This window comes from Macaca fascicularis, chromosome 5 (assembly GCF_037993035.2).
Source record: "Macaca fascicularis isolate 582-1 chromosome 5, T2T-MFA8v1.1".
In the NCBI taxonomy this organism is placed as follows: Eukaryota; Metazoa; Chordata; class Mammalia; order Primates; family Cercopithecidae; genus Macaca; species Macaca fascicularis.
The window spans coordinates 60,607,613-60,633,668 of record NC_088379.1 but is presented as its reverse complement, the minus strand read 5'-3'; the positions used below and the strand labels follow the sequence as shown (position 1 = coordinate 60,633,668).

The window sequence follows — 26,056 nt, the reverse complement described above, 5'->3', positions numbered from 1 at the left end:
CAAATCTCATGTCCTCACGTTTCAAAACTAATCACACCTTCCCAACAGTCCCCCAAAGTCTTAACTCATTTTAGCATTAACCCAAAAGTCCACAGTTCAAAGTCTCATCTGAGACAAGACAAGTCCTTTCTGCCTATGAGTCTGTAAATTCAAAAGCAAGCTAGTTACTTTCTAGATACAATGGGGGTACAGGTATTGCGTAAATACTGTAGTTCCAAATGGGAGAAATTGGCCAAAACAAAGCAGTTACAGGGCCCATGTGAGTCCAGAATCCAGCGGGGCAAATTTTAAAGCTCCAAAATTATCTCCTTTGACTCCAGGTCTCACATCCAGGTCACACCGATGCAAGAGGGTCCAACCCCACATTTCTCTTCTGCACTGCCCTAGCGGAGGTTCTCCATGAGAGCACTGTCCCTGCAGCAAACTTCTGCCTGGCCATTCAGGCATTCCCATACGTCTTCTGAAATCTAGGTGGAGGTTCCCAAACCCCAGTTCTTGACTTCTGTGCACCTGCAGGCTCAACAGCATGTGGAGGCTGCTAATGCTTGGGGCTTGTGCCCTCCGAAGACATGGCTCAAGCTCTATGTTGCCCCTTTCAGCCATGACTGAAGCAGCTGGGACACAGGGCACCAAGTCCCTAGACTACACATAGCATGGGGACCCAGGGCCCTGCCCATGAAACCATTTTTTCCTCCTAAACCTCCAGGTCTGTGATGGGAGGGGCTGCTGCAAAGGTCTCTGACATACCCTGGAGACATTTTCCCCATTGTCTTGGGTTTTAACATTTGGCTTCTCGTTACTTATGCAAATTTCTGTAGCTGGCTTGACTTTCTCCTCAGAAAATGGGATTTTCTGTTCTATTGCATTGTTAGGCTGCAGATTTTTCAAACTTTTAAGCTCTGTTTCCCTTTTAAAACTGAATGCTTTTCACATCATCCAAGTCATCTGTTGAATGCTTTGCTGCTTAGAAATTTATTCTGCAAGATACTCTAAATCATATGTCTCAAGTTCAAAGTCCCACAAATCTCTAGGGCAGGGGCAAAATTCCTCCAGTCTCTTTGCTAAAACATAACAAGAGTCACCTTTGCTCCAGTTTCCAGTAAGTTCCTCATCTCCATCTGAGACCAACTCAGCCTGGACCTTACTGTTCATATCATCGTCAGCATTTTTGTCAAAGCCATTCAACAAATCTCTAGGAGTTCCAAACTTTCCCACATTTTTATGTCTTGTGAGTCCTCCCAACTATTCCAGCCTCTGCCTGTTAACCAGTTCCGAAGGAGTTCCCCGACCGCTTGTGCTTCCCAGGTAAGCGACGCCCAACCCTGCTTTGGCTCACCCTCTGTGGGCTGCGCCCACTGTTTAGTCCCAATGAGATGAGCCAGGTACCTCAGTTGGAAATGCAGAAATCACCCACCTTCTGCATTGATCTCGCTGGGAGCTGCAGACTGGAGCTGTTCTTATTCGGCCATCTTGCCAGCCACCTTGGTTACTGTAGTTTTGCGGTAAGTTTTGAATGATCAACTTTTTTTCCAAATTTGTAGCAGTTTTGACATTGGCACATAATTTGGATTATACTTAACAGGTGTTTGGTATTAATATATGCTTATGATTTGGAATGCTATGGTTAGAGACAATAAAGCATAATAGTTTTGGTCATAAGTTCTGAGTCCAAGAGACCTGGATTTGAAATGACCGTACCACTTACTAGATGTATGAACTTCTATAATCCTCTTTGACCTTCAGTTTCCCATCTTGAAATAGGAACAATAATAATACATTAATGGATTTTTCAGTTTGCATTGCATGTTCATCATGTGTGTTCAGTGGCATTTTTAGTGGTAGTATGTTGGCTTCTGCTCTAAGAAAATAGTAATAAACTTCTACTTATTTGGAGCTTATTTTGCAATAAATATGAGAAAGAAATAAAGCCAGGAAAATAGAAAAGCAAGGCAAAACTGCCTGTGGAGTGGTGTAAGGAGGAGGAGGCAGAAATAATCTATGCATGGTCCTTCTCCAGGAATTTAAGAAAACTTCTTTCTCCAATAATGCTTTTAAAATAGTTTAAATAGTTTATCTGCTTGCAAAGGCTTGCAGACATCAAGGAATGTACTTTCAAAGAACTCCTTGGAATCCTTTTTAAAAACTTACTGACTATGGGATTCTATAAGACAGAACAGGGTAAGTTTACATTTAACTGACTTTTAGCTCCTAGATCATAATTTCAGTTGTATTAAAAACATTTTTTAAGCATAAATCTGTTAAAAGCAATAGTAAACAGCAAGAGTTCAGAGGACATAAGCTAAGCATTTTCCAGCATGTAGTAACCAGTATACTAATGTTAGACATTGGCATGTCTAACATTTTTTACTGTGTTGAAAAAAGGGCTTGGGCTCCCTTTTTGTTATATTTGGAAAAATATTTGTTAACAATTTTCTATTCCATGCTACTCCTGGGAGGAAGCTTCAAAGGCCTCAGCCACAAGTAGCTCTAGCTCAAACAAAAAGAAAGCATGTTGAGAATTGTGAACAGTCAGTGATGCAACACAAGGTGGTGCTCTTGTCCCAGTGAGGGCTGTAGAGCCTTGTTAGGGCATTAGACAAAGGATGTACAACTCCAAAAGATATGGTTGGTATAAGTGCCAATGGAGATCTGCCAGACAGACTGAACAGCTGACTGGGGGGCACAAAGCCAAAGGTGACTTTTCTGAGAATGTAGACTGGTATAATAATGCAGGAGTGCAAAAAGCAGTGTAGCAACAACCTAAGAAAGATAAGAACAAGGTCTGTGCTTTATAGTATATTTGTTACTTATCCTTATTATTCATTTTAGTCTTAATAACAATCGTCTTTGCTCTGCTTTGCCATAGACACACCTAAAACAAATGTTAGATAATGATATTTCTATGTAGAAATAATGGCTTCCCATGGTCTTCATGATAAAATCCTGCTTTGTCTCCTGGCAACTTTTACCCCTTCTTCACGACTGAAATGTCTGAAGTTCCTGAAATGCATCCTGCTCTCTTGTCTCTGTGATTTTGCACATGCTGGCGTTCTACCTGGAACTTTCTTTCTCCTTTCACCTTCTTGGACAATTCCTGTTCCTTCTTTCTGGGTTAACACAGATATCACCTCCTTCTAGACCTTCCTTAATTACCTCCACATAACAGGAATGTGCGGATTGAAGTTATTAATAGTATATGTGAAGTACTTAATAGATGTATTCACTTAATAAATGATATCTATTGTTTTCATACAAGTCCAATAGTTTTAGTCTATGTGCATATTGATCATTTTTATGTACTTATTTATGGGTATTTACTATTTTGGGGTCCATCTTTTAGTCACTTATGTCTTTATTGTTATATAATAACCAGATTGTCACTCCATATTCTCAGTGTAAAATCTTCCTTTTTATGCAAGATGATATTTTATGTTTTGTTTACAGTATTCTTCCTGATTAGTTAATTCAATAAATAGTTTCTCAGTACTCATGTACAAGGTTCTGTTCTAAACACTGAAAGTATAGGATATAAAAATGGTTAGCATAATGAGGATACCTATTGTCTAGTGATTCTTAATATTTATTGTTCTTTAAAATTTTAAGATTAAATTGCATTATTGCTGTGGAGAGAAAACTGACAATAATAATGTTTTTCCTGGTTTGTAGCTTTTTTTTTTCTGCTATGAAGCAGCTTGTTTTATGCTATTTTCTAACTATAGTTTATATTATTGATTTTAAAAAGCATTAACCCTTGCCCATAGTAAAACTCTTAGCACATTTCTGCTAAGTAACACTGCGTTAAAAGATCCTATTGATATCCACTATTATATCTTTGGATTAAAAACAAAAACACTAGAGGATGCTAATGTCAACCATAAAATTTGTCCCCTTTTCAAGATCTTATTCAGAATTGTGAACAAAGGCCTTTTAATAGTCAGGGTTCTGGCAAGAATCCGAGGGCCCATTCGAACTAGCTAATTTGAGAAGAGGACATTTGTACAAACCTGCAGGCAGAGTTTAGAAAACCAAACTATGTCAGATCTAGCAAGATGGAGAGACAGTATTATTTCTTTTCTTTTCTTTTTTTTTTCTTTTTCTTTCTTTTTTTTTTTTTTTTTTGAGAAGGAGTCTCACTCTGTCACCCAGGCTGGAGGGCAGCGGCGCGATCCTGGCTCACTGCAACCTCCGCCTCCTGGGAACAAGGGATTCTCCTGCCTCAGCCTCCCAAGTAGCTGGGATTACAGGCATGCACCACCATGCCTGGCTAATTTTTGTACTTTTAGTATAGATGGGGTTTCACCGTGCTGGCCAGGCTGGTTTCAAATTCCTGACCTCATGATCTGCCCACCTCGGCCTCCCAAAGTACTGGGATTACAGGCGTGAGCCACCGCACCCGGCCTGAGAGACAGTATTATTTCTAGGCCTGAAGAAGCAAGGAGAGAGAGCAGATACTGTAGCACAGAGTGGGTGGCTGTTTGGAGATAACTGCCCAACCAGAGCTGAAGCTTCCCAAAGAGAGACCAAATGATTCCCAATGACCCAGCAGGCAGGGAGCAAGGAAATTAACAGTCTTACCTCATTCTCCTGTCAACCCAATCTGCCACCAGGCTTCCCACTGACAGAACCTCATGGAATCTAGAGGGCAAGGGATTCAGTAGACACAGTCCATGCAGGTCAGTTTCCAGTAGCACAGACCAGGGTGGAGAAGGGTGTGGTGTGGATCTGGCAAAGTGAATGAAAGAAACTCAGCACAGGCCTTACATTGTTCATAAAGTGGAAGACTCAGCTATTGATTTTTTTAAATTAAAAGAATTATGAATTTACCCCTACACATTTTTGTCATGTCTACAGATCAATGCCTTTTTCATGAAAAAAAAAGTCCTTTTTCCTTATTTTTTTTCCTCAATTCATTCAATTAATATTTATTGAATCCTTCTTTGAGCAGGTGCTGAAGATACAGAGATAAAGACACAAGGGTCACACCATCAGGTGGGGATAAGAGAAATAGTCAAACCGTCACCTTACAGAGTACTGTAAGCATGGTGAATTAGGGGGAAGTGCAGGGGACAATGGGAGCTCGCAGATGAGGTAGCTACTTCACATTATAGATTGTCTGGAAGGCTTCCTGGAGGAGGTGATTTGGGCATAATCCTTGCTCAGGTTAATTGTTTGGTCTCTATTTCCATGTTGAATGTTTTTTATTACCATTAGGAATGCAAATTTTGGGCCACATCTCTGAATCTTGTCTTTAAATAAACTACCAAATGTGGATCACCTTATGAAACAGTATGAACATTTTTATGGTTCTGAAACATATTGACACATTGCCTTCAGAAAGATTGTATACTATTAATATTACCATAAACAGTGTATGAGGACACATTTGGCACACACTTGCACTATCACTATGCATTATGTATTTTGAATATTTTCCAACTTTGTTTGCTCCTTTCTATTAGCTGGCTGTTTGTGTCAGCTTCACCCTAGCAATGGCTTTTTACATTTAAGAAACATTTGGTTCCAATTTCCACCTTCTTTATGTATTCCCAGAACTAGCCTTATTTTGCCATCTCAGAAATACAAGCAGCTATGGTAGTGTTCTCTCCTCCAGTGTTTAAGTTCCGACTTCTTTCAAGATTCATTATGCTAATCTATTTTGTGTATGTTGGAAGTTTTCTTTATTATATGTTCCAATAATCCCACATTTCTACTTTGTCTCTACTCCATTTTCCATTGGGAGTTAGAGTATTCATAAGAGCTAAATCATCTGCCATTCCTTGAGGCAGAAACCCTCAGTATTGTTTCTTCATTTCTGTTGTAGCCTTACTTCTCTCTTCCTTTTATTCAGTTCAATTTTTTATGGTTTCTCTTTTTTTCTTGACCAGTTGTGCCAGAGGTTTTCAGATTTTATTAATATTTTTAAAGATTTATTTTATTTGCTTCATGAATTTTTCTGTTGCCTCTATTTCCTAGTTTATCTACTGCTGCTGTTATCCATATTATTTCTTTCTAAAATATATTGGTCTTCCTCCTGCTTTATAATCTTCTTCTGCAGCTGTCTTTGGCAGATTTTAACAAGAATTAACTGACAGAGGGGAAATACAATTCTCAAAGTTTCTGTCCCAACTTTACAAAATAAAAGAAGGATGAGTTTAGATCAGAGAGACAGTAACTTAAGAACTAACCAATATGATCCAAATGATACATTTTTGGAACTTAGCTTTTATTTTCCAAGGGAAAAATATTAAATTAATTTCTTCTTTCTTTCTTCCTATTCTTGCTCATTTTGTTCTTGTTTTTGTTTCTCTCCTCCCCTTCTTTCTTCTCCTCCCACTTCTTCTTCAGTTATAGCTCTGAACACAGATAAAATAATGGTTATCTATAGAAGACTGAAGAAGCTATGGTATCCATGTCTTTGTCAGCATGTACTGCCTTGTTGAAACACTGAATTTGCTGTAAGGTTTAATGAACTGCTCTTGCAATAACAGGATGTTGAATGTTGAAAGACAAGTGATTAAGTTAGATCTGGGTTTGAATTCTGGCTTATTTATTAACTAAGCCTATGGCCTTGGATAAGTTACCTAACCTCTCCAATGCTCAATTTTCTTTTTTGCTGTGAGGGTAAAATAAAATAATACATGTGAAAGCTAGTGCCTGGCACATGATAAGTGCTCAGTAAATGCTAGCCGTTTATTATAATTTTCAATATTAAAGCACTATGGGATACTTTTTCTGTCACATAAAACATTGTTGAAATGCCTGCCATATATTAGTGCCCCGAAGTCCAAAGGTAGAGGAACTGAGTGTTTAAAAATTACTGTGGTTGTGGAGTCAACATGATATAAAAAAACACACATTTGGATAAACACCAAGAAGCCAGATATGGTTGAAACACTGACTGGCTGACAAAAATAATTTGGGTTGCTTAATGGTGCACAAAGGTAATGCAAAACACTCTCTTTAGATGTGTAATATCTTCACCTTTAATTTCTTTCTAAAGTACCTAAGAATTGGATTTTTTTTCCCCAATAATAACTGTATGGGTTATACTCACTTTGAGACATTTCTGATTCCTACAAGTAGAAGAAAAAAAATTTTTACAGTGCTATTTTCTATCTCTTTTATAGAAATTATATTACTTATAAATTTCTTGCCTTATTAGTTATTTACCACTTAAAATGCATTCGATGTTTAAATAATTGTCTGCAAGAAGCAGCAGCAATTCTGCAGGACTTTTGGCCTGTATTAAAACTGGATAGCTTTCTATGCACAAGCCTCTGTACTAAGTGGTAGTCAAAGGTCTGTATAGTTAGCTCAATTCAGTTCGACGAACATAAATTGGGATCTTACAACGGGCTAACAGAATGGGCATCCATGAACAAAAGGCTGCATGTTTATGTGTGAATAAAAAAAGCAGACCATATCAACTTAAGCCACTGTTGGTGATACTGTCTTAGTAAAAGAATGACAGCAATATGCTAGATGCCTGTTTAGCCTCCAAAAAACACATTCTCAATCTGATTACAATAGTAACAACTTTTAACTTTTTATAAGACTTTAAGTAATACTTAAAAAACTGTGGGCTGGGCGTGGTGGCTCACGCCTGTAATCCCAGTACTTTGAGAGGCTGAGGCAGGCAGATCACCTGAGGTCAGGAGTTCGAGACCTGCCTGACCAATATGGCGAAACCCTGTCTCTACTAAAAATACAAAAAATTAACTGGGAGTGGTGGTGCACGCCTATAATTGCAGCTACTCAGGAGGCTGAGGCAGGAGAATCACTTGAACCTAGAAGGCAGAGGTTACAGTGAGCCGAGATCATGCCATTGCACTCCAGCTTGGGTAAGAAGAGTGAAACCCCCTCTCAAAACAAAACAAAACAAACAAAAAAACCAACAAAAAAACCTGTGGCATTATTATTACTATTTTACAAAAGATTAGTTATTTGAATACATGAATTTTAAAAAATTCTCTTGCAGATCCTTAGAAGGGGTAGACATTATCTGGATAAGCCTATTGCACTGCACAATTTCCTAACAGATAATTAGTATATACATTTTTTGGTTAATTAAAGCTAATATTTCTAAATAACTCCAAGCCTTTCTTTTGAATAGTCTGTGGTATTTTTCAACTTATTTTCTTCCTGTTATTACTTTCTTTTTAAACTTGTTGCTTTTCTCTAATTCTAATTCTAATTTCCATTAAGCTTGTGCAAATGAATTAGGTCCTTTTAATATTGCTGCTAATAAGGCACTTTTCAAATGAACATTCTAGTTCTCTTTGGATGGTTAGCTACTGATTCAAAGCCAGTAATGTTAAAATAACATTAATTAATGCAGTCTTTAACTTTGCCTAACAACAATGTGACATGAGAGAGAAACTGATGCTCCCAGGTTTTACATCAGGCAACAGGCTCAGAGAGGTTAAGAAACTGTTGAAATTGCAGAGCAATTTAGAGCAGAAGAGAGATTAGAATTCAACTTCTCTTACTCCCTACTAAACTGCTTTTGTATACCCAACATAATTTTCTTGTCATTTAAATAGTGTTCCAGAGCGTTCCCACATACTCCAGAGAGGAATAAAGATTTACATATTCCAAAGTGTTAGGTCTCTCTGTCGAAACGTATTTGCATCATTTGTCTTTTAAATCCTTCATAAAATGTGTTTAGGAGAAACAATATTGCTTTAACTTTGTAAAAAGCCATCTGGAACTCTTGGTATACAGTTGTGTAACTAAGTAAACATTGGAAATAATTTGTAATTTGAGATCACCAAGTGGAAGAAAAAGATCAGAAAATTACATTAAGAAAATCTGTAGGATCTATGTTTGTTTTTTTAAAAAAACACTATTTCTCTATAGGATTGCTATAGCTACATTATAGAATATCTGGTAACTTCAAGGGGGAAAATTTTTGGTTCAATTTTACAAATGTTATCACATTACAATTTTTTTTCTAGTTCATACTCAGAACCCATTATATCTATTTTTAAAAGTATAATTATATATACAGTGAATATATAATTTCCATTCTGATTTTTTACTTACTATAACTATATTTTCAAATAGAAAATTCAAAAGAAAAAGTTAAATTTTGAAATACTTTTTAAAATAATAAAAATGTGAGTCAATTATAAATCTGTCACTAAATAATGACAGTTTTAAATGTGAAAGACTTCAGTTTTTGAACTAAAGTATGAAAATAATTATAATATTTACTTTTCCAAATGAAAAAAGTTTTTTTTAATGCAAAGCATTTAACAATGAAAACCATGGATCTTTAAATTTTATCTATGTGTATGTTTTAAAGACAAGGTCTCACTCCATCACCTAGGCTGGAATGTAGTGGCTGGTCATAGTTCACTGAAGCCTCCAACTCCTCGGCTTAAGCAATCCTCTTGCCTCAGACTCCCAAGTAGCTGGGACCTACATAATGGGACAAAATATTCACAAACTATACATGCAACAAAGGTCTAATATCCAGAATCTAGAAGGAGCTTAATTCAACAAGCACAAGAAGACACAAACAGACATTTCTCAAAAGAAGACATGCAAGTGGCCAACAAATGTATGAGAAAATACTCAACATCACTAATCACCAGAGACATGCAAATCAAAACCACAATGAAATACTATCGCACACCAGTCAAAATAGCTATTATTAAAAAGTCAAAAAATAACAGATACTGCTGAGACTGCAGAGAAAAGGGAATGTTTATACACTGTTGGTGGGAATGTCCATCAGTTCAGCCACTGTGGAAAACAGTTTGGAGATTTCTGATAGAACTAGAAATTGAACTACCATTTGACCCAGCAATCTCATTACTGGGTATATTCTCAAAGAAAAACAAATTATTCTACCAAAAAGACACATGTATTCATATGTTCGTCACAGCACTATTTACGATAGCAAAGAGATAGAATCAACCTAGGTGTCCATCAATGGTGGATTGGAAAAAGAAAATGTACATATACACCATGCAATACTATGCAGTCGTGGAAAAGGACAAAATTATGTCTTTTGCAGGAACATGGATGCAGCTGGAGGCCACTATCCTAAATGAATGAATGTAGGAACAGAAAACCAAATAGTACATATTCTCAGTTATAAATAGGAGCTAAACATTGGGTACTCATGGACATAAAGATGGCAACAATAGACACTGGAGACTACTAGAGGGGGGAATAAGAGAAAAGAGCAAGGGGCTGAAAAACTACCTATGGTAGCTTTGGGATTAATCATACCCTAAACCTCAGCATTATGCAATATACTCAGATAACAAACCTGCACATGTACCCCCTGAATCTAAAATAAAACTGGAAATTATTTTTTAAAAAGTCCAACAGAAGAAGGTGAGTTATAGATGAAACAATTATATGCATCTGTATGATGCACATTTAAAAAATTTTCTCTACTATTGTGTAGTTTTGCAATTTTTAAATAAAAAGTAGAAAAAAAAATCGATGCCACTTCCAACTACCAAAAAGGATTTCTTATAATAATCTTGAAATCCAGTCTAAGTGGAGAAAGAAAAAGAATTTCCAAATTGTGTAGCTCCCATTAACATACGAAGAATCAGGTCTGGGAGCTTAGGTTGTTGCAGTTCTTCCAAGCTTTGAAATGGTACTGCCTCTAACGATGATGGCTAGGCCATGAAGTTTGCTATTCTAGGAGAAAAGAGGGGTTGGAAGAAAGAGGAAAGCCTGAATCTGCCTGTTCTGTCCCCAGGTGAATGATAAGGAGAGATAGTAAGAAAGCAATGAGATATACATGTCTTGACTGCTTCTCTTCATGCTGAAATCCTGGGGGAAAGAAGTGCTAAATCAGTTGAGGACGTGGGAACATTTATTCTGGAGAGTGGATGTTGAGGGCAGAGGATGTTTGTCCCATTCCTTTGGTGTGCTGGGTGTACATCACTTTGCAGGGAGACATGTATGGAGCAGCCCCAACAGAATAAATGGGTGCAGCAATGTGAATGTGCAGAGACAGGGTGTCTTTCACGCTCATGATCATTCTTCTCCCAAATCTGTCTGATAGAGAGTAAATTGTCTGACATGGGTCCTTGCCAACCACTCATCAGGAGCAGTACACATCTGAAGACAAGGACTAGTGCAGACCTACCACTTTCCAGAGTGCCATGAGAGCGCATGAGCCCTTGCCATCCATGCAGCTTCATGCCACTCAGCAAAAGTTTCTAGAGGTGGGAGTGACTTGAAAGTAGATACTTAAACAAAATAAAACAAAAAAGACTGAGTTTTCACACTCATTTAAGAGTCTGAGAGATAAAGATACCACAATTCAAAAATTAAAATTTTACCCCTTTTGCTGCTGTTCAGTGGGGAGATAATGCGTGACCATTTATGGTAACCAAAAAACTAAACTTTTATTTTGCATCTGACTGTGGTGAGAATAAATGTTTAATGCCACTAAAGTAATATTCTGCCTTAATGCATTTGTGTTGCTGTAAAGGAAAACCTGAGGCTGGGTGATTTATAAAGCAAAAAGGTTTATTTAGTTTATGACTCTGCTGGCTCTAAGGTTGGGCATCTGGTGAAAACCTCAGGCTGCTACTATTCATGGCAGAGGGTGAAGGGGAGAGATCACATGGTGAGAGAGAAAGCAAGGGGTGTGGGGAGGTGCCAAGCTGTTTTAAACAACCAACTCTTGGGAACTAACAGAACAAGAACTTACTCATTACTTCAAGAATGGCATCAAGTCATTCAGAAGTGATCTGCCCTCCTGACCCGAACGTCTCTTATCGGCTCCCACCTCCAACACAGGAGACCACGTTTCAACATAAGGTTTGGAGGAGAAAACATCCAACTGTACCATGTACATACTCAGCAAATTATTCCAAATAATACACAATGATTTACCAAACAAGTAAGCCATTCTCTAATCCAGACCTCTGGGAGTCCATTCTAACTTCCCAGAAATTCTTATTCTTCCAAAATTGTTCATGTTCAAGTATATTTATGTGTGAGAGAGACTGTTATTTACTCACCAATAACCATTCTCCGTTCTTCCTTTAATCATCGACTCCTTAGTTTTATCTAGGCACATCTGGTGAATGATTGCATTTCTAGGCTCCCTTGGATCTAGGTTTGGCTATGTGACTGTGTTCTACTCAATGGGATGAGTAAAAATAATGCGTGCCTTTTCTGGGTTATTTCTTTAAAAGGAATGGTTCTGGCTGGGCGCGGTGGCTCACGTCTGTAATCCCAGCATTTTGGGAGGCCGAGGAGGGTGGATCACGAGGTCAAGATCGAGACCATCCTGGCCAACATGGTGAAACCCCGTCTCTATGAAAAATACAAAAATTAGCTGGGTGTGGTGGCATGCACCTGTAGTTCCAGCCACTCAGGAGGCTGAGACAGGAGAATCCGTTGAACTTGGGAGGCAGAGGTTGCAGTGACCTGAGATCATGCCACCACACTCCAGCCTGGGCGACAGAACAGACTCCATCTCAAAAAAAAAAAAAAACAAACAAACAAACAAAAAAAAAAAACAAAAGGAATGGACCTATTTTTTTTTCTCCTAGAATTTTCCCCTCTTTTCACTAGCGACGGGATGGAGAGAGTGGAACAATTATTTTGAGTCTAGAGATAGGTATTATCATGTCAAGGATAGCTGCCCTATCAGTCTCAGACTGCTTGTATCTGAATGTAACATTAGAGGAAAATACGTTTGAATCTTATTTAAGCTACTGTATTTTGAAGTCTTTTTCGGACAGAGGATTAGTACTGTAAATAATATACATAAATATATTTACAAAAAACAAAAACAGAAGCACTCTATGGTACTATCTTCTATCTTATTTTCTCTCTCTTTCTTTTTTTTTTAAAAAAACAGTCTCACTCTGTTGCCCAGGCTGGAGTACAGTGGTGTGATCGTAGCTCACAGCCTCAACTCCTGCGCTCAAGCAATCCTCCTGCCTCAGTCTCCTGAGTAGCTGGGGCTACAGGTGCGTGCCACCATGCCTGACTAACTTTCTAATTTTTTGGTAGATATAGAGTCTTGCTATGTTGCCAGGATTTGTTTTGAACTCCTGGCCTCTAGCAATCTTCCTGCCTCAACCTCCTAAACTTCTTGGATTACAGATGTGAGCCACTGTGCCCAGCTTCTTTTGCTTGTTTTTTTACCATTAATTTCAGTTACTAAGTAGATAGTTTTTTAAATCAATAATATGCTTTAACATCTTTTTCTGGATTTCTTTTTTATACTTATTCTACCTGGTGTCTCCAGAAAATTCTCCACATTCCATTTATTATTTCAACAAATGTTTATTGGGAGCCTATTATGTTCTCTGCCTCCAGTACCAGCTCTGACAGCACATAGGCAGACTGGCGACTAATGTCCCCAGAAGCAATCTCTTCAACTAGTGAGAGATGGGGTTGGCGATAGTTCTTAAGTGTCTCCAGTGGTGTGAAGTCTCAGGTGCCCACAGTAATGACCCACTCATCAGCACACTCTTAATTTCTTCTCTTCCTTGCCTCATTTTCCTATTTCCTTACTCTGCTTTCAGGGATTGCCTTCCAAATAGACTCTTTCTACCCAATTCTGGTTTTGGAGTTGGTTTTGGAAGAAACCAAACCAAGACAATAGTCAAGGAAGTTTATATCTCTGTGAGAGTCTTTTGAATAGAAACCTAAATCTTGTGAGGCAGGAAGCCTCAGGAATATTTGAAGGAGGAGAAACTAGCAAATCCAAAGGACTTGAGGTGGGAACATGCTTGGCAATTTTAAAGAATATTAAGAAGGTCATGTGGCAGGAATGGGGCATGTGAAGGCAGAGAGTTAGGAGATGCCTTCAGAGAGCTAGGTTGGGGCTGATCCTTGTGGGTGATGATAGAGATTTAGGATTTTATTCTCAGTGTCATGGGAAAACATTGGATGGTTGAGCTGGGCATTAATGTAATATGATTTAAGTTTTAAAGTATTCTGGAAAATAAGTGTAGCATATTGAGCATACACAATTTTCTTTTGCATAATAAACATATAAAGACGAAGATAACTAGAAAAGAAGTGACAACACAGAAGAAATATTCAACAAAGTTTTGAAATCTAGAAATATAGAAAAGACCTAACAGATTTAACAGACTAGAGACAGTTGAAACCTAAGAGAACTGCGGGAGAGAGGCTGTTATAGGTTGAATTGTGTCCCCTAAAAGAAGATGTGTTGTGGTCCCAACCTCTGCTATCTCAGAACATGACATTATTTAGAAACAAGAGTCTTTGCAGATTTAGTCATTTAACATGAAGTCATTAGGTTGGTCTTAATCCAATATAACTTATGTATTCATAGAAGGAAGAAATTTGGATACAGAGACAGACATGCACCAAGAGAAGATGATGTGAAGAAACACAGCAAGAAGACCATGTGAAAATGGAGGGCTGGAATGAAGCATCTACAAGCCAGGAAATGTCTGAGGCTACCAGAAGCCAGGAGAGAGACCTGGAACAGATCCTGCACTAGAGCCTTTAAAGAGAGCATGGTCCTGCTGACATGTTGATTTTGGACTTCTGGCCTCCAGAGCTGTGAGAATAAATTTCAGTTGTTTTAAGCCATCCAGTTTCTGGTATCTTATTATGGCAGCCCTAGCAAACTAATATAGACTCCAATAAAAATTCAACTCGTATATGCCATGGAATTTAGTATATCATCAGAAATGGGAGAAACTGGTAACTTTATAGGTGAATATGAAATATGATAGGGATAACGGAAGGATTAAGTGATAATAAAAGAGCAGTTAGCTCTTCAGATCTCCGTTCGATTCTGTGCCTTTAGGTGATGACCCTTCCCTTACTACAGCAGGAAACAAGATTTATTCAATAAAGTTGTTGAACCAGAAAAATCTCTGGACTCAGGAGGAAGAAAAATGAGACACCATATTGAAAATAGGGAAAATAAATAAAGACAGTATTTTAAATAGTGAGATGTCAGTTCACTCTTCTCCACTGATCTCCAGAATGTTGGCTACCAGACTTACATATATCTAAGCAGCCAATCAGGGAAACTTATTGTCTGAGGAAACCAGTGGAACTCTGTAAAAAATAATAAAATATCTGAAATCTACTCATCTTGCAGCAAAGCCCACAGTCAATAAGTTTCACACAGCTTACACATTTTTCAAATAACATTTACTGTCTTATTTTTAAGTATGTATGCAAAACCAAGGATCACTAGACATTAGAGAGGAGACCTTTATGCCAGAGATGGAGAACAAAACAACATAGAAACAAAATTCAAAAGAAACAGAAAATGCCAGTAGCAAAAGAAAACAAAACCAAAACAAAAATTTACGTTAATCTTAAATATCACAGAAGAATCTATGAATCAGAAACAGGAGGCTTTACAAACATGAATCGTTACCTAAGAAATAAAGAATAAACCAAAAATATGACAGAAGGAAAATTTTGACAGAATTTGAGCTGGAAGATAAGGAAATTGCCCAGGAAGTAGAACAAAAATACAAAGACGTAGAAAATAGGAGGGTAATGGGAGGAAAATTTTAAGAAAACTAGAGAATTCTACAAGAGCTTTAATATCCAGAATATAGGATTTGCAGGAAGAAAAAAAGAGAAGGAAGGAATTACCAGTGAAGCAATTCAAGAAAGTTTCTTAGTGTGGAAGGACATTTAATTACTCTTTGAAAAAGACCAATTTTGGATTCAGTACAATGATTGAAAAAGTCCCATAGTAAGGTACTTGATGAAATTCTAGTATGCTGATGACAGAGATTCAAAACCTGCTAGCAGGAGTAGCTACATAATTTGTTCATTCCAGTACAAAATCAAAATATGGAGGCTGCATGTTCAAAAGTGATTAAGAACTTGAAACCGGAAACAGCAGAGCTCTAAACCAAGCATGGGCCCGTTATGGATGCAGAGCCCTCTGCTGTTGCACAGGTCACACAATCATGAAGTGACCCAGGCCCCCAGGGAGAAAAAGTATCTAGAAATCAGGATATTTCTCCCTTTCCCATCGCTCTAAGCTGTGATTCTTACTTTACTCAGTATATAGAAACAAACAGAAGAGATACTTCCTCATCTTTCCAACCCCCAAATTACCAGCTCCCTGCCCTTATTTCTGCAATCTGGTTTCTTTCCTTAAATGATTGAACTGTCCTGGTTTCTGTCTAAACTCTATTCTTCAGTTTGTATGTGGGGATCCCATATACTCTAGCCTATTCAAGATTTTTCTCCTTCATTTAGCCCTTCTCCTGCATCATCAATTTTGTTTTTCTTTTTGGATTATTTCCATCAGAATATAAATATCACCACCATCTTTGAAAGTACTCACTTTGCCCAAGACCTCTTTCTCTGTTTCCCTTTATAGCAAAATTTATTAAAAGAGCTGTCTCATTCATTCATTCATTCATTCATTCAGGTAGAGCAAGGGGTCTTGCTGTGTTGCCCAGGCTGGTCTCAGATTCCCGGCCTCAAGCAGTTCTCCTGCCTTAGCTTCCCTAATAGCTGGGACTGCAGGTGTGCACCACCACAAAAAAGGTCGTCTATACCCACCTCCACTTCCTCTTCTTTGCCATTCTGTCCTCAATGCTTCAGTCAGGCTGAAACATGTGTCACTCCACTGAAACTACTCTTGTCAAAGCCAACAGTGACCCCCCATCTAATCAAAACCAATGATCAAATCTGAGGACTTATTTTCCTCAAACTTTCAGGAGAATTTGAGATTATTGATTATTCCTTTATCCTGAGTTTTTTAAACAGGACACCACATGCTTCTAGTTTTCCTTTGACTTCACTGCTCCTCTGTTTCCCTTGCTGACCCCTGCCTTATACCAGAGCTTGGATTGTTGGTGTAATCCAGAGACCAGTCCTTACTCTTCTTTGTTCTCTCTACTTTCTCCATCTAATCAATTAACTTTATCTCATGGTATAATCCCCATCAATACATTGCTGTTTCTTATATTTAGGCCTTTAGCTCCAGATACTCCCTTTAGTTTAAATCTATACGTTCAAATGCCTATTTGGAGTCTACTTGAATGTCTAATAGGTAACTCAGATATAACATATACAAAATACAACCCAATTCTCTCTTAGAAATCTCCAGTCTTACCAATCCAATCAAATGACTCCATCATTGACACAGTTGCCTCAGTCAAAACTCTAGTAGTTATCCTTGATTCTGCTCTTTCCCTCGTATGCCACATCAAATTAACCACCACCCATTAGGTTATATTCGTTCCAATTCCCAAATATATCCTGATTGCTGATTTCCCACCACTCCTGTCATGACCCTGGACTCTCCTAGTACTGTTGCAATAGCTCCCTAACTCTCCCTTCTTCGTTCCTGTGTTGCCTCATTACTATCCACTCCACATAATGACTAGAACAATCTTCAGAAAGCCCTATAGTATAAGGAGTGTGTTTATTATCCCCTTTTACAGATAAGATAACTGGAGCTGAAAATGCTTAGGAAACATGTCCAATATCAGACAGCTAGTAAATAGTAATATAAAATTTAAATCTAGATGCTTTCCTAGAGTGCCCTTTCCCCTCCTGTGTTTTGACATTCTTTAATCTTTGTGTCTGCGGTGCCTATCTCTGCACACTGAGTAGCACCTGACACACAATATGCACTGAATAAATTGTTGAATTAATTAGTGAATAACACTTGGCCATAGGTGCTATTCAAAAACCATATTCAATAACTGGTTTTTATGTGAGTGTCTTAGAATATATGCTCCGTAGAAGGTAAGATTTTAAAGGAACCATTTTATTATACATCTCATTCACATTGAACCTTTTTTTTTTTTTTTTTTTTTTTTTGGACACAGAGTCTCACTCCATCACCAGGCTGGAGTGGAGTAGTGCACTCTTGGCTTACTGCAACCTCCACCTCTCAGGTTCAAGTGATTCTCCTGCCTCAGCCTCCCGAGTAGCTGGGATTACAGCCGTGTGCTGCTATGCCCAGCTAATTTTTGTATTTTTAGTAGAGACTGGGTTTTGCTATGTTGGTCAGACTGGTCTCAAACTCCTGACTTCAAGTGATCCACCCGCCTTGGTCTCCTAAAGTACTGGCATTGTAGGAATGAGCCACTGTGCCTGACTCCATATTGAACCTTGAATTTGCTATTGTGTTGGGAACAGGCCCTCAAATCTGGCCATAAACTGGCCCCAAAACTGGCCATAAGCAAAATCTCTGCAGCACTGTGACATGTTCGTGATGGCCATGACACCCACGCTGAAGGTTATGGGTTTACTGGAATGAGGGCAAGGAACACCTGGTCCACCAAGGGTGGGAAACAGCTTAAAGGCATTCCTGAACCCCAAGCAATAGCATGAGCAATCTACGCCTTAAGGGCATGTTCCTGCTGCAGATAACTAGCCAGTGCCCATCCCTTTATTTTAGCCCATTCCTTTGTTTCTTGTAAGAAATACTTTCAGTTAATCTACAATCTATAGAAGCAATGCTTATCACTGGCTTGCTGTCAATAAATATGTGGGTAAATCTCTGTTCGAAGCTCTCAGCTCTGAAGTCTGTGAGCTGATTTCCCAACCACGTGCTGTATTTCTATGTGTGTGTCTTTAATTCCTCTAGCGCTGCTGGGTTAGGGTCTCCATGACCGAGCTGGTCTCAGCAAGAGGCACCCAACGTGGAGGCTCGAACCCAGGTCGAAGGGTCACCAAAGCAACAGTTGGAGAATGTGGAACTAAGCTGGAGGACACCCGAGTACTCTTAAGCAAACCCCATGGTGAGTAAGAAGGGGAGCTCGGAAGCATCAGGGTAACAATGGGACAAGTGTGGGCTCTGGTTCATTCCACCTTGGAACCTTTTCACACTGATGATGAAGAAGAAGGAAAGTATAACAAAGTAACAGAAGAAGTAACAGAGCAAGTTTGTTTGCCAGCTAAAGCTAAAGCAGCAAAGGAGGAAGAGGTTCATCCCTACTCTTCTGCACACCCTCATTATTTTGGGGAAAAAAAAAAAAAAAAAAGAGTGGCCTGATCCTCCAGATCTTTCTTTTCTAGAGGACACTGGGTGAAAAGTAGTTGCCCCAGTGACTGTTTGAGCAGCACCTTGAGTGACCGCTCTCAGTTCTATTCAGGCAGGAATTCAGCAAGCTTGAAGAGAGGGTGATTTAGAGGCTTGGCATTTCCCTGTTAGAATACATCCTATAGATCAATGGGGAAATATTATAGCTACATTTGAGTCTTTTCCTCTTAAATTACTCAAAGAATTTAAACAAGCTATTAATCAATATGGACCAGGTTCTCCTTTTGTCATGGGCTGTTAAAGAATGTTGCTGTTTCCAGTCGGATGATTCCTACTGACTGGGATGCTCTTACTCGAGCTTGTCTAACTCCTGCTCAGTTCTTACAATTTAAAACTTGGTGGGCAGATGAAGCTTCCATTCAGGCTTCTCACAACGCCCAGGCCTAACTTCAAATTAATGTAACTGCAGACCAGCTTTTGGGGGTCGGCAGCTGGGCTGGTTTAGATGCACAAGTAGTCATGCAGGATGATGCCATAGAACAGCTTAGAGGAGTGTGCATTAGAGCTTAGGAAAAAATCACTTCAGGTGGAGAACAATACCCTTCCCTTAGTGCTGTAAAACAGGGGTGAAGAGAACCATACATGGATTTTATAGCTCGATTACAGGAGTCTCTTAAAAAGATGATTGCAGATTCAGCTGCTTAGGATGTAGTGTTGCACTTATTAGCTTTCAACAATGCTAATCCAGATTGCCAAACTGCTCTGCTGCCTATTAGAGGGAAAGCACATTTAGTTGATTATATCAAGGCCTGTGACGGTATCGGAGGTAATCTGCATAAGGCTACTCTGCTAGCCCAAGCAATGGCAGGACTGAGAGTGGATAAAGGAAATCCTCTATTTCCTGGAACTTGTTATAACTGTGGGAAGCATGGTCATACTTAAAAAGAATACAGAAAAAACCAGCGAGTCTGGCTGCCAGATAGGGCAAAAAAGAAAACTGCTGAGCCTGAAATATGTCCAAAATATAAAAAAGGAAAGCATTGGGCTAATCAGTGTCACTCTAAGTTTGATGAAGTTGGGAACCTGATTTCAGGAAATGCCACAAGGGGCCCATCTCAGGCCCTGTTCCAAACCAGGGCATTTCCAGCTCAAGCCATTCCCTCAGCCCTGTTAAAGACAGATGTCCCCCGCCACAGCCGGTAGTGCCACAGTAGATTTGTGCTGCACAAAAGCTGTGAGCCTTCGGCATGGGGAACCCCCGCAAAAGGTCCCAACAGGAGTCTGTGGACCCTTCCAGCGGGGACAATAGGATTACTTCTAGGAAGGTCTAATTTAAATTTAAAAGGGTGCAAGTACAAACAGGAGTCATTGATTCAGATTACAGTGGGGAAATTCAAATTGTTGTATCCACTTCTGTTCCCTGGAAAGGAGAGCCAGTAGAGCATATAGCACAGCTCCTGATTGTGCCATATGTGGAAATGGGGAAAAGTGAAATTAAACGAACAGGAGGATTTGGAAGCACAAATAAACAAGGCAAAGCAGCTTATTGGGTGAATCAAATTACTGATAAACATCCTACCTGTGAAATAACTATTCAGGGAAAGAAATTTAAAGGTTTGGTAGACACAGGAGTGGACATTTCAATCATTTCTCTACAGTACTGGCCGTCCATGTGGCCAATTCAACCCACTAAATTTAACATAGTTGGAGTTGGTAAAGCCCCTGGAGTATGTCAAAGTCGTTGTATTTTGCATTGTGGAGGGCCTGATAGACAACCTGGGACTATTCAACCAATTGTAACTTCTGTACCTGTAAATTTATGGGGAAGAGATTTATTACAATGGGGAGCACAAGTTCTAATTCCAGAACAATTATGTAGCCCTCAAAGTCAACATATATTGCATGAAATGGGTTATGTCCCTGGTATGGGACTGGGATAAAATTTGCAGGGTTTGAAGGAACCACTGGAAGAGGAAAGACATAGTTCCTGCCAAGATTTAGGATATCATTTTTGATGGCAGCCATTGTTAAGCCTCCAGAACCTATACCTTTAAAATGGTTAACAGATAAGCCAATTTGGATAGAGCAATGGTAGTTAAGTAAACAGAAACTAGAGGCTTTAGAGGAATTACTTACTGAACAATTAGAAAACGGACACATAGCTCCAACATTTTCCCTTTGGAATTCTCTAGTTTTCGTAATGAAGAAAAAATAAGGTAAATGGAGAATGTTGACAGATCTTAGAGTCATTAATTCGGTTATACAACCTATGGGAGCATTATAGCCAGGATTGCCTTCTCTTGCTGTGATTCCAAAAAATTGGCCTTTAATAGATTTAAAAGACTGTTTCTTTACTATCCCCTTAATTGAGCAAGACTGTGCATGGTTTGCATTTATAATTCCTGCAGTAAACAACCTGCAGCCTGCTAAGCGTTTTCATTGAAAAGTATTGCCACAAGGCATGTTAAACAGTCCAACAATTTGCCAGACTTATGTAGGGCAAGCAATTGAACCTACTTGTAAAAAAATTTCACAGTGTTACATTACTTATATGGATGATATAGTTTGTGTTGCCCCATTTGAAAACTGTTACTCCAATGTTATGATCACTTGCAAAATTTGATTTCTCATGCTGGTTTAATAATAGCTTCAGACAAAATTCAGAATACTACTCTTTAATACTACTTTGGGACCTTAGTAAATGACATTACCATTGTGCCACAGAAAGCAACCATACACTGGGATCAATTGAAAACATTAAATGACTTTTAAAAATTACTAGGGGACATTAATTGGATATGACCTGCTCTAGGCATTCCTACCTATGCCAGGAGTAATCTATTTTCTATCCTTAGAGGAGATCCTAGTCTCATTAGCCCTTGGCAATTAACAAAAGAAGCTGAGGCAGAGTTACAGCTGATTGAAAAGCAAGTCCATAAAGCTCAAATAAACAGAATAGATACAGAGAAGACTCTAGATTTGCTAATTTTTCCAACTCAGCATTCACCTACTTGTGTTATTGTTCAAGAGCAAGATCTTGTAGAGCAGCTTTTTCTTCTACATACTAATTCACAGACTCTAACTCCTTATTTGGATCAAATTGCTACTATGATAGGTAATGGGATAACTCGGATTGTTAAATTACATGGATATGATTCTGAAAAAATTATTGTCCCTCTCACAAAGGCACAAATACAGCACGCTTTTATAAATAGTCTTACTATTTATATAAATGTGTGCAAAGACAGAAGCAGAACAACTGGTTTGGTGGAGAGCTCTGATAACAAAAATCGGGAAATAGGTAAAAATATCTTTGGTTAGAGGTTATGCTTGTGTTTCTCCAGGACCAAATCAGCAGCCTGTTTGGATACCATCAAGACACCTGAAACCTTATCATAAGCCAGATGCTGAGTAAGAGATTCCTGAAGGATACTGAAGACCCCCCGGTCGCAGCCATGTCGAGACTGACACTGAGGAGGACCCCAGCTGTCAGGAGCAACACCTGTCAAACACAGACACCCACTTGGGGACAGATCAAGAAGCTGTCACAGATGGCGGAAGAAAGCCTGAGGAAAGTGGGACAACCAGTCACAATGAGTAATTTAATGGTAGCTATGATAGTGGTGATCACCATTGCCATGAGTATTCCTTCAACAAGGGCTGACACAGAGAACAATTATACTTATTGGGCATATTTATCAATTTTGGCTGGCAATAATGCCTGGATATAATCACTCTATGACACAGTTACATATGCTTTCTAGTCTCAGTATTTACCATAATAAATCTACTCCTGTAATTGAGGCATACCACCCTCGAAAACCTGTTTGTAAACAAAATTGAACCTGGTCAGAAAAAATGAATGTCCTTGTTTAGGAAAATTGCATTGCAGAACAGACAGAGGTGCTGCACAGTGATTCCTATGGAATCATTATTAATTGGTCCCCTAAGGGGATGTTTAGCTTGAATTACACCTCTTGGTCTGCGTGCCACGGCTACACTATGTTCAGCTGGTCTGAACGAAGTGGTCAGATAGTAGAAATGATAAGAAATATGGCAAGAGTTCCTATTATCTGGAACCATGGCAGTATAGTGGCACCTCAACCTCAAGTGATATGGCCTGCTGTAGGAGCTAAACATAAGGATTTGTGGAAATTATTAATAGGTCTTAATAAGATCAATATTTGGGAAAGAATGAAAAAGCCTCTAGAAGGACATTCTACAAACTTGTCTTTGGATAGTGCAAAATTAAAAGAACAAATATTTAAAGCATCCCAGGCACACCTGACCTTAATGCTAGGAACTGGAGTACTTGAAGGAGCTGCAGACAGATTAGCAGCTAGTAACCCATTAAAATGGATAAGAACACTTGGAAGCTCTGTGATTTCAATGATGATTGTGCTTTTAATCTGTGTTGTTTGTCTTTGTAAAGAGTGCAGATGCAGATCCCGACTCCTGGGAGAAGTAGCTCACCATGACAAAGCTGCCTTTGCTTTTATCACCTTGCAAAACAAAGAAGGGGTATATGTTGGAAACAGGCCCCCAAATCTGGACGTAAACAGGCCCCAAAACTGGCCATAAACAAAATCTCTGCAGCACTGTGACATGTTCATGATGGCCATGATGCCCACACTGAAGGTTGTGGTTTTACTGGAATGAGGGCAAGGAACACCTGGCCCACCCAGGGTGGAAAACCACTTAAAGGCATTCCTGAACCACAAACAATAGCATGAGTGATCTGTGCCTTAAGGACATGCTCCTGCTGCAGATAACTAGCCAGAGCCCATCCATTTGGGCCCATCCCTTTGTTTCCTGTAAGAGATACTTTTAGTTAATCTACAATCTATAGAAACAATGCTTATCACTGGCTTGCTGTCAAAAATATGTGAGTAAATCTCTGTTCGAGGCTCTCAGCTCTGAAGGCTTTGAGAACCCTGATTTCCCACTCCACATGCTATATTTCTGTGTGTGTGTCTTTAATTCCATAGCGCTGCTGGGTTAGAGTCTCCATGACTAAGCTGATCTCAGCACTATTACATAATAGTATTTATTATGCAGTAGTATTGAGTTTGCTACATTTTCTACTCATGACCCTACCTTGGCTTTCTGTCTCACATGTGGAAAAAATCGAGATTCTGTCAGTCATCCATAGGACATGATATGGTCTGGTCTCCTTACCTCTGACTTTGTTTCCTACTACACTCCCCCTTGGTCACCCTGTTTCAGACATACTGACTTCCTCAATGTTGTTCCAATGCATTTGGCATGCTCCTATCGCAGAGCCTTTGCACTCATTCCCTTTGCCTTGAACACTCTTTCCCTACTATCTATGTGGCATCTACCTTGTCTCTTTCAAGTCTGCTCAAATACTGCATTCTCATTGAAATCTATGGCTTATTTAAAATTGCAATGTCTCTGTTGCCTGCACTCCTAATCTCCTTTAACCTGCTCTAACTTTTTTCCATAGTACTATTCACCTTCTAAAATATTGTATAATTGACTTAACTGTTTACATTAATGTTGTCTGTCTACCATGCTAGAATGTAAATTCCATGAAGGTAGGAGCTTGTGTCTTTTCTTAATAGGCAGTCAGTGCTGGTTGTGCATCTCTAATCAGAAAAGCCAAAATCTTATGTGCTCCAAAAGTTTTGAGTGCCACCAACATGATGCTACAAGTGGAAAATTCCATGCCTGACCTCATGTGATTTGTCACAGTCAAAACTTTGTGTAATCACACAATTATTTTTTAAAATTGCATAAAATTACCTTCAAGCTATGTGTATAAGGTGTATATGAAACATAAATGAGTTTCATGTGTAGACTTGGATCCTATTCTCAAGATTTCTCATTATACATATGCATATATTCCAAAATCTGAAAAAATCTGAAGTTTAAAATACTTCTGGTCCCAAGTATTAATATTTTAGATAAGGGATACTCAACTGGTATTATTTGTTGAATGAATGAATAAATAAATAAAGTTGTGAAACGACTTGAGAAAGTTATTTCATTTATGTAGTATTGAGAATTTGTATTTATAGTACTCAGATTATTAAGACTACATGTGAATACTTGCTCATTTATAGATAAATAACATATACTTTAAAATGATAAAATATGTTTATGAAGTTTGGAATAACATTAAAGGTTACTAAAAATAAATAGGACTATTATTGTGACTTGATTATCACAGTTAGCTCTTACATTATAAGAAAGTCCTTACTGTCCATACATGATTATTAAAACCAAGTTTTTGAAATCTGTTTTTTTTTTTTACAAGGACTCTCTTCTTTAGTTTACCTCCTTATAGCGAGATAGAAGTGCTTGATGTTTTCAGGACTATTTTGCACACCATAAATTTCTCAAACTCTGTTTTGTTTGAGAACCTACATGGTTCTGTGAATTTCATTAAAGCTAAAGTGGTCATTACTTAGAAAAGGAAATTTTAAACTTATTTTGAACCTGTTCTTTGGTTATTGATCTCAGATGTTATTTTAAAAACATTTCTAACATCAGTATGTAAACATATTGTATTTTACAGATTTAGACCCTAATAGAGACACAGATAAAAGCAGTTTTCTATTGGTATATGTTTATTTTATAGATTCAAATTAAAATAATTAATAATATGGTTAATCATGAAGACCAATAAAGTCATGTGATTGAAATTCATGAATGACAGTTGCAGTGCTTTTCTCAGCCTGCTTCTCAGTTTATGTCTGGAAGGGCTTTGGTTGAAAGACAACAAGAAAAATAGTTGTAATGGTTCTATTAAAAATGACAATAGTTAAAAACAAAACAAAACTAAAGCAACCTGAGAATAACATGATTAATAGGAATAGTAGGATAATTTTATTTCATAACTACCTCACCAACAATATCTAACAACCATTTATATTATTATTATTATTTTTGAGACAGGGTCTTGCTCTATCACCCAGGCTGGAGTACAGTGGCACGATCACTGCTTACTGCAGCCTCAGTCTCACGGGCTCAAGTCATCCTCCCACCTCAACCCCCCAACTAGCTGAGACTACAGATATGCACCATAATGCCCAGATAATTTCTAATTTTTTTGTAGAGATGGGGTCTCCCCAT

At 38.5% G+C, this 26,056-nt stretch overlaps 1 long non-coding RNA gene across 5 annotated transcripts; it reads left to right on the top strand.

The window, feature by feature from the left end:
- Positions 1–1,098: 1,098 nt before the first annotated feature.
- On the top strand, positions 1,099–24,950 carry LOC107129732 (uncharacterized). 5 transcript variants are annotated; one of them, XR_012434878.1, is made up of 5 exons: positions 1,099–1,305; positions 12,851–12,962; positions 14,303–14,535; positions 18,563–18,716; positions 22,303–24,950. It is a non-coding gene; the product is annotated as an uncharacterized lncRNA (long non-coding RNA). The 5 variants fall into 5 exon arrangements; XR_001490789.4 differs by lacking the exon at positions 12,851–12,962; XR_010586859.1 differs by lacking the exons at positions 18,563–18,716; positions 22,303–24,950 and having other exon boundaries at positions 1,099–1,502; positions 14,303–14,565.
- The last annotated feature ends 1,106 nt before the right edge of the window (positions 24,951–26,056 follow it).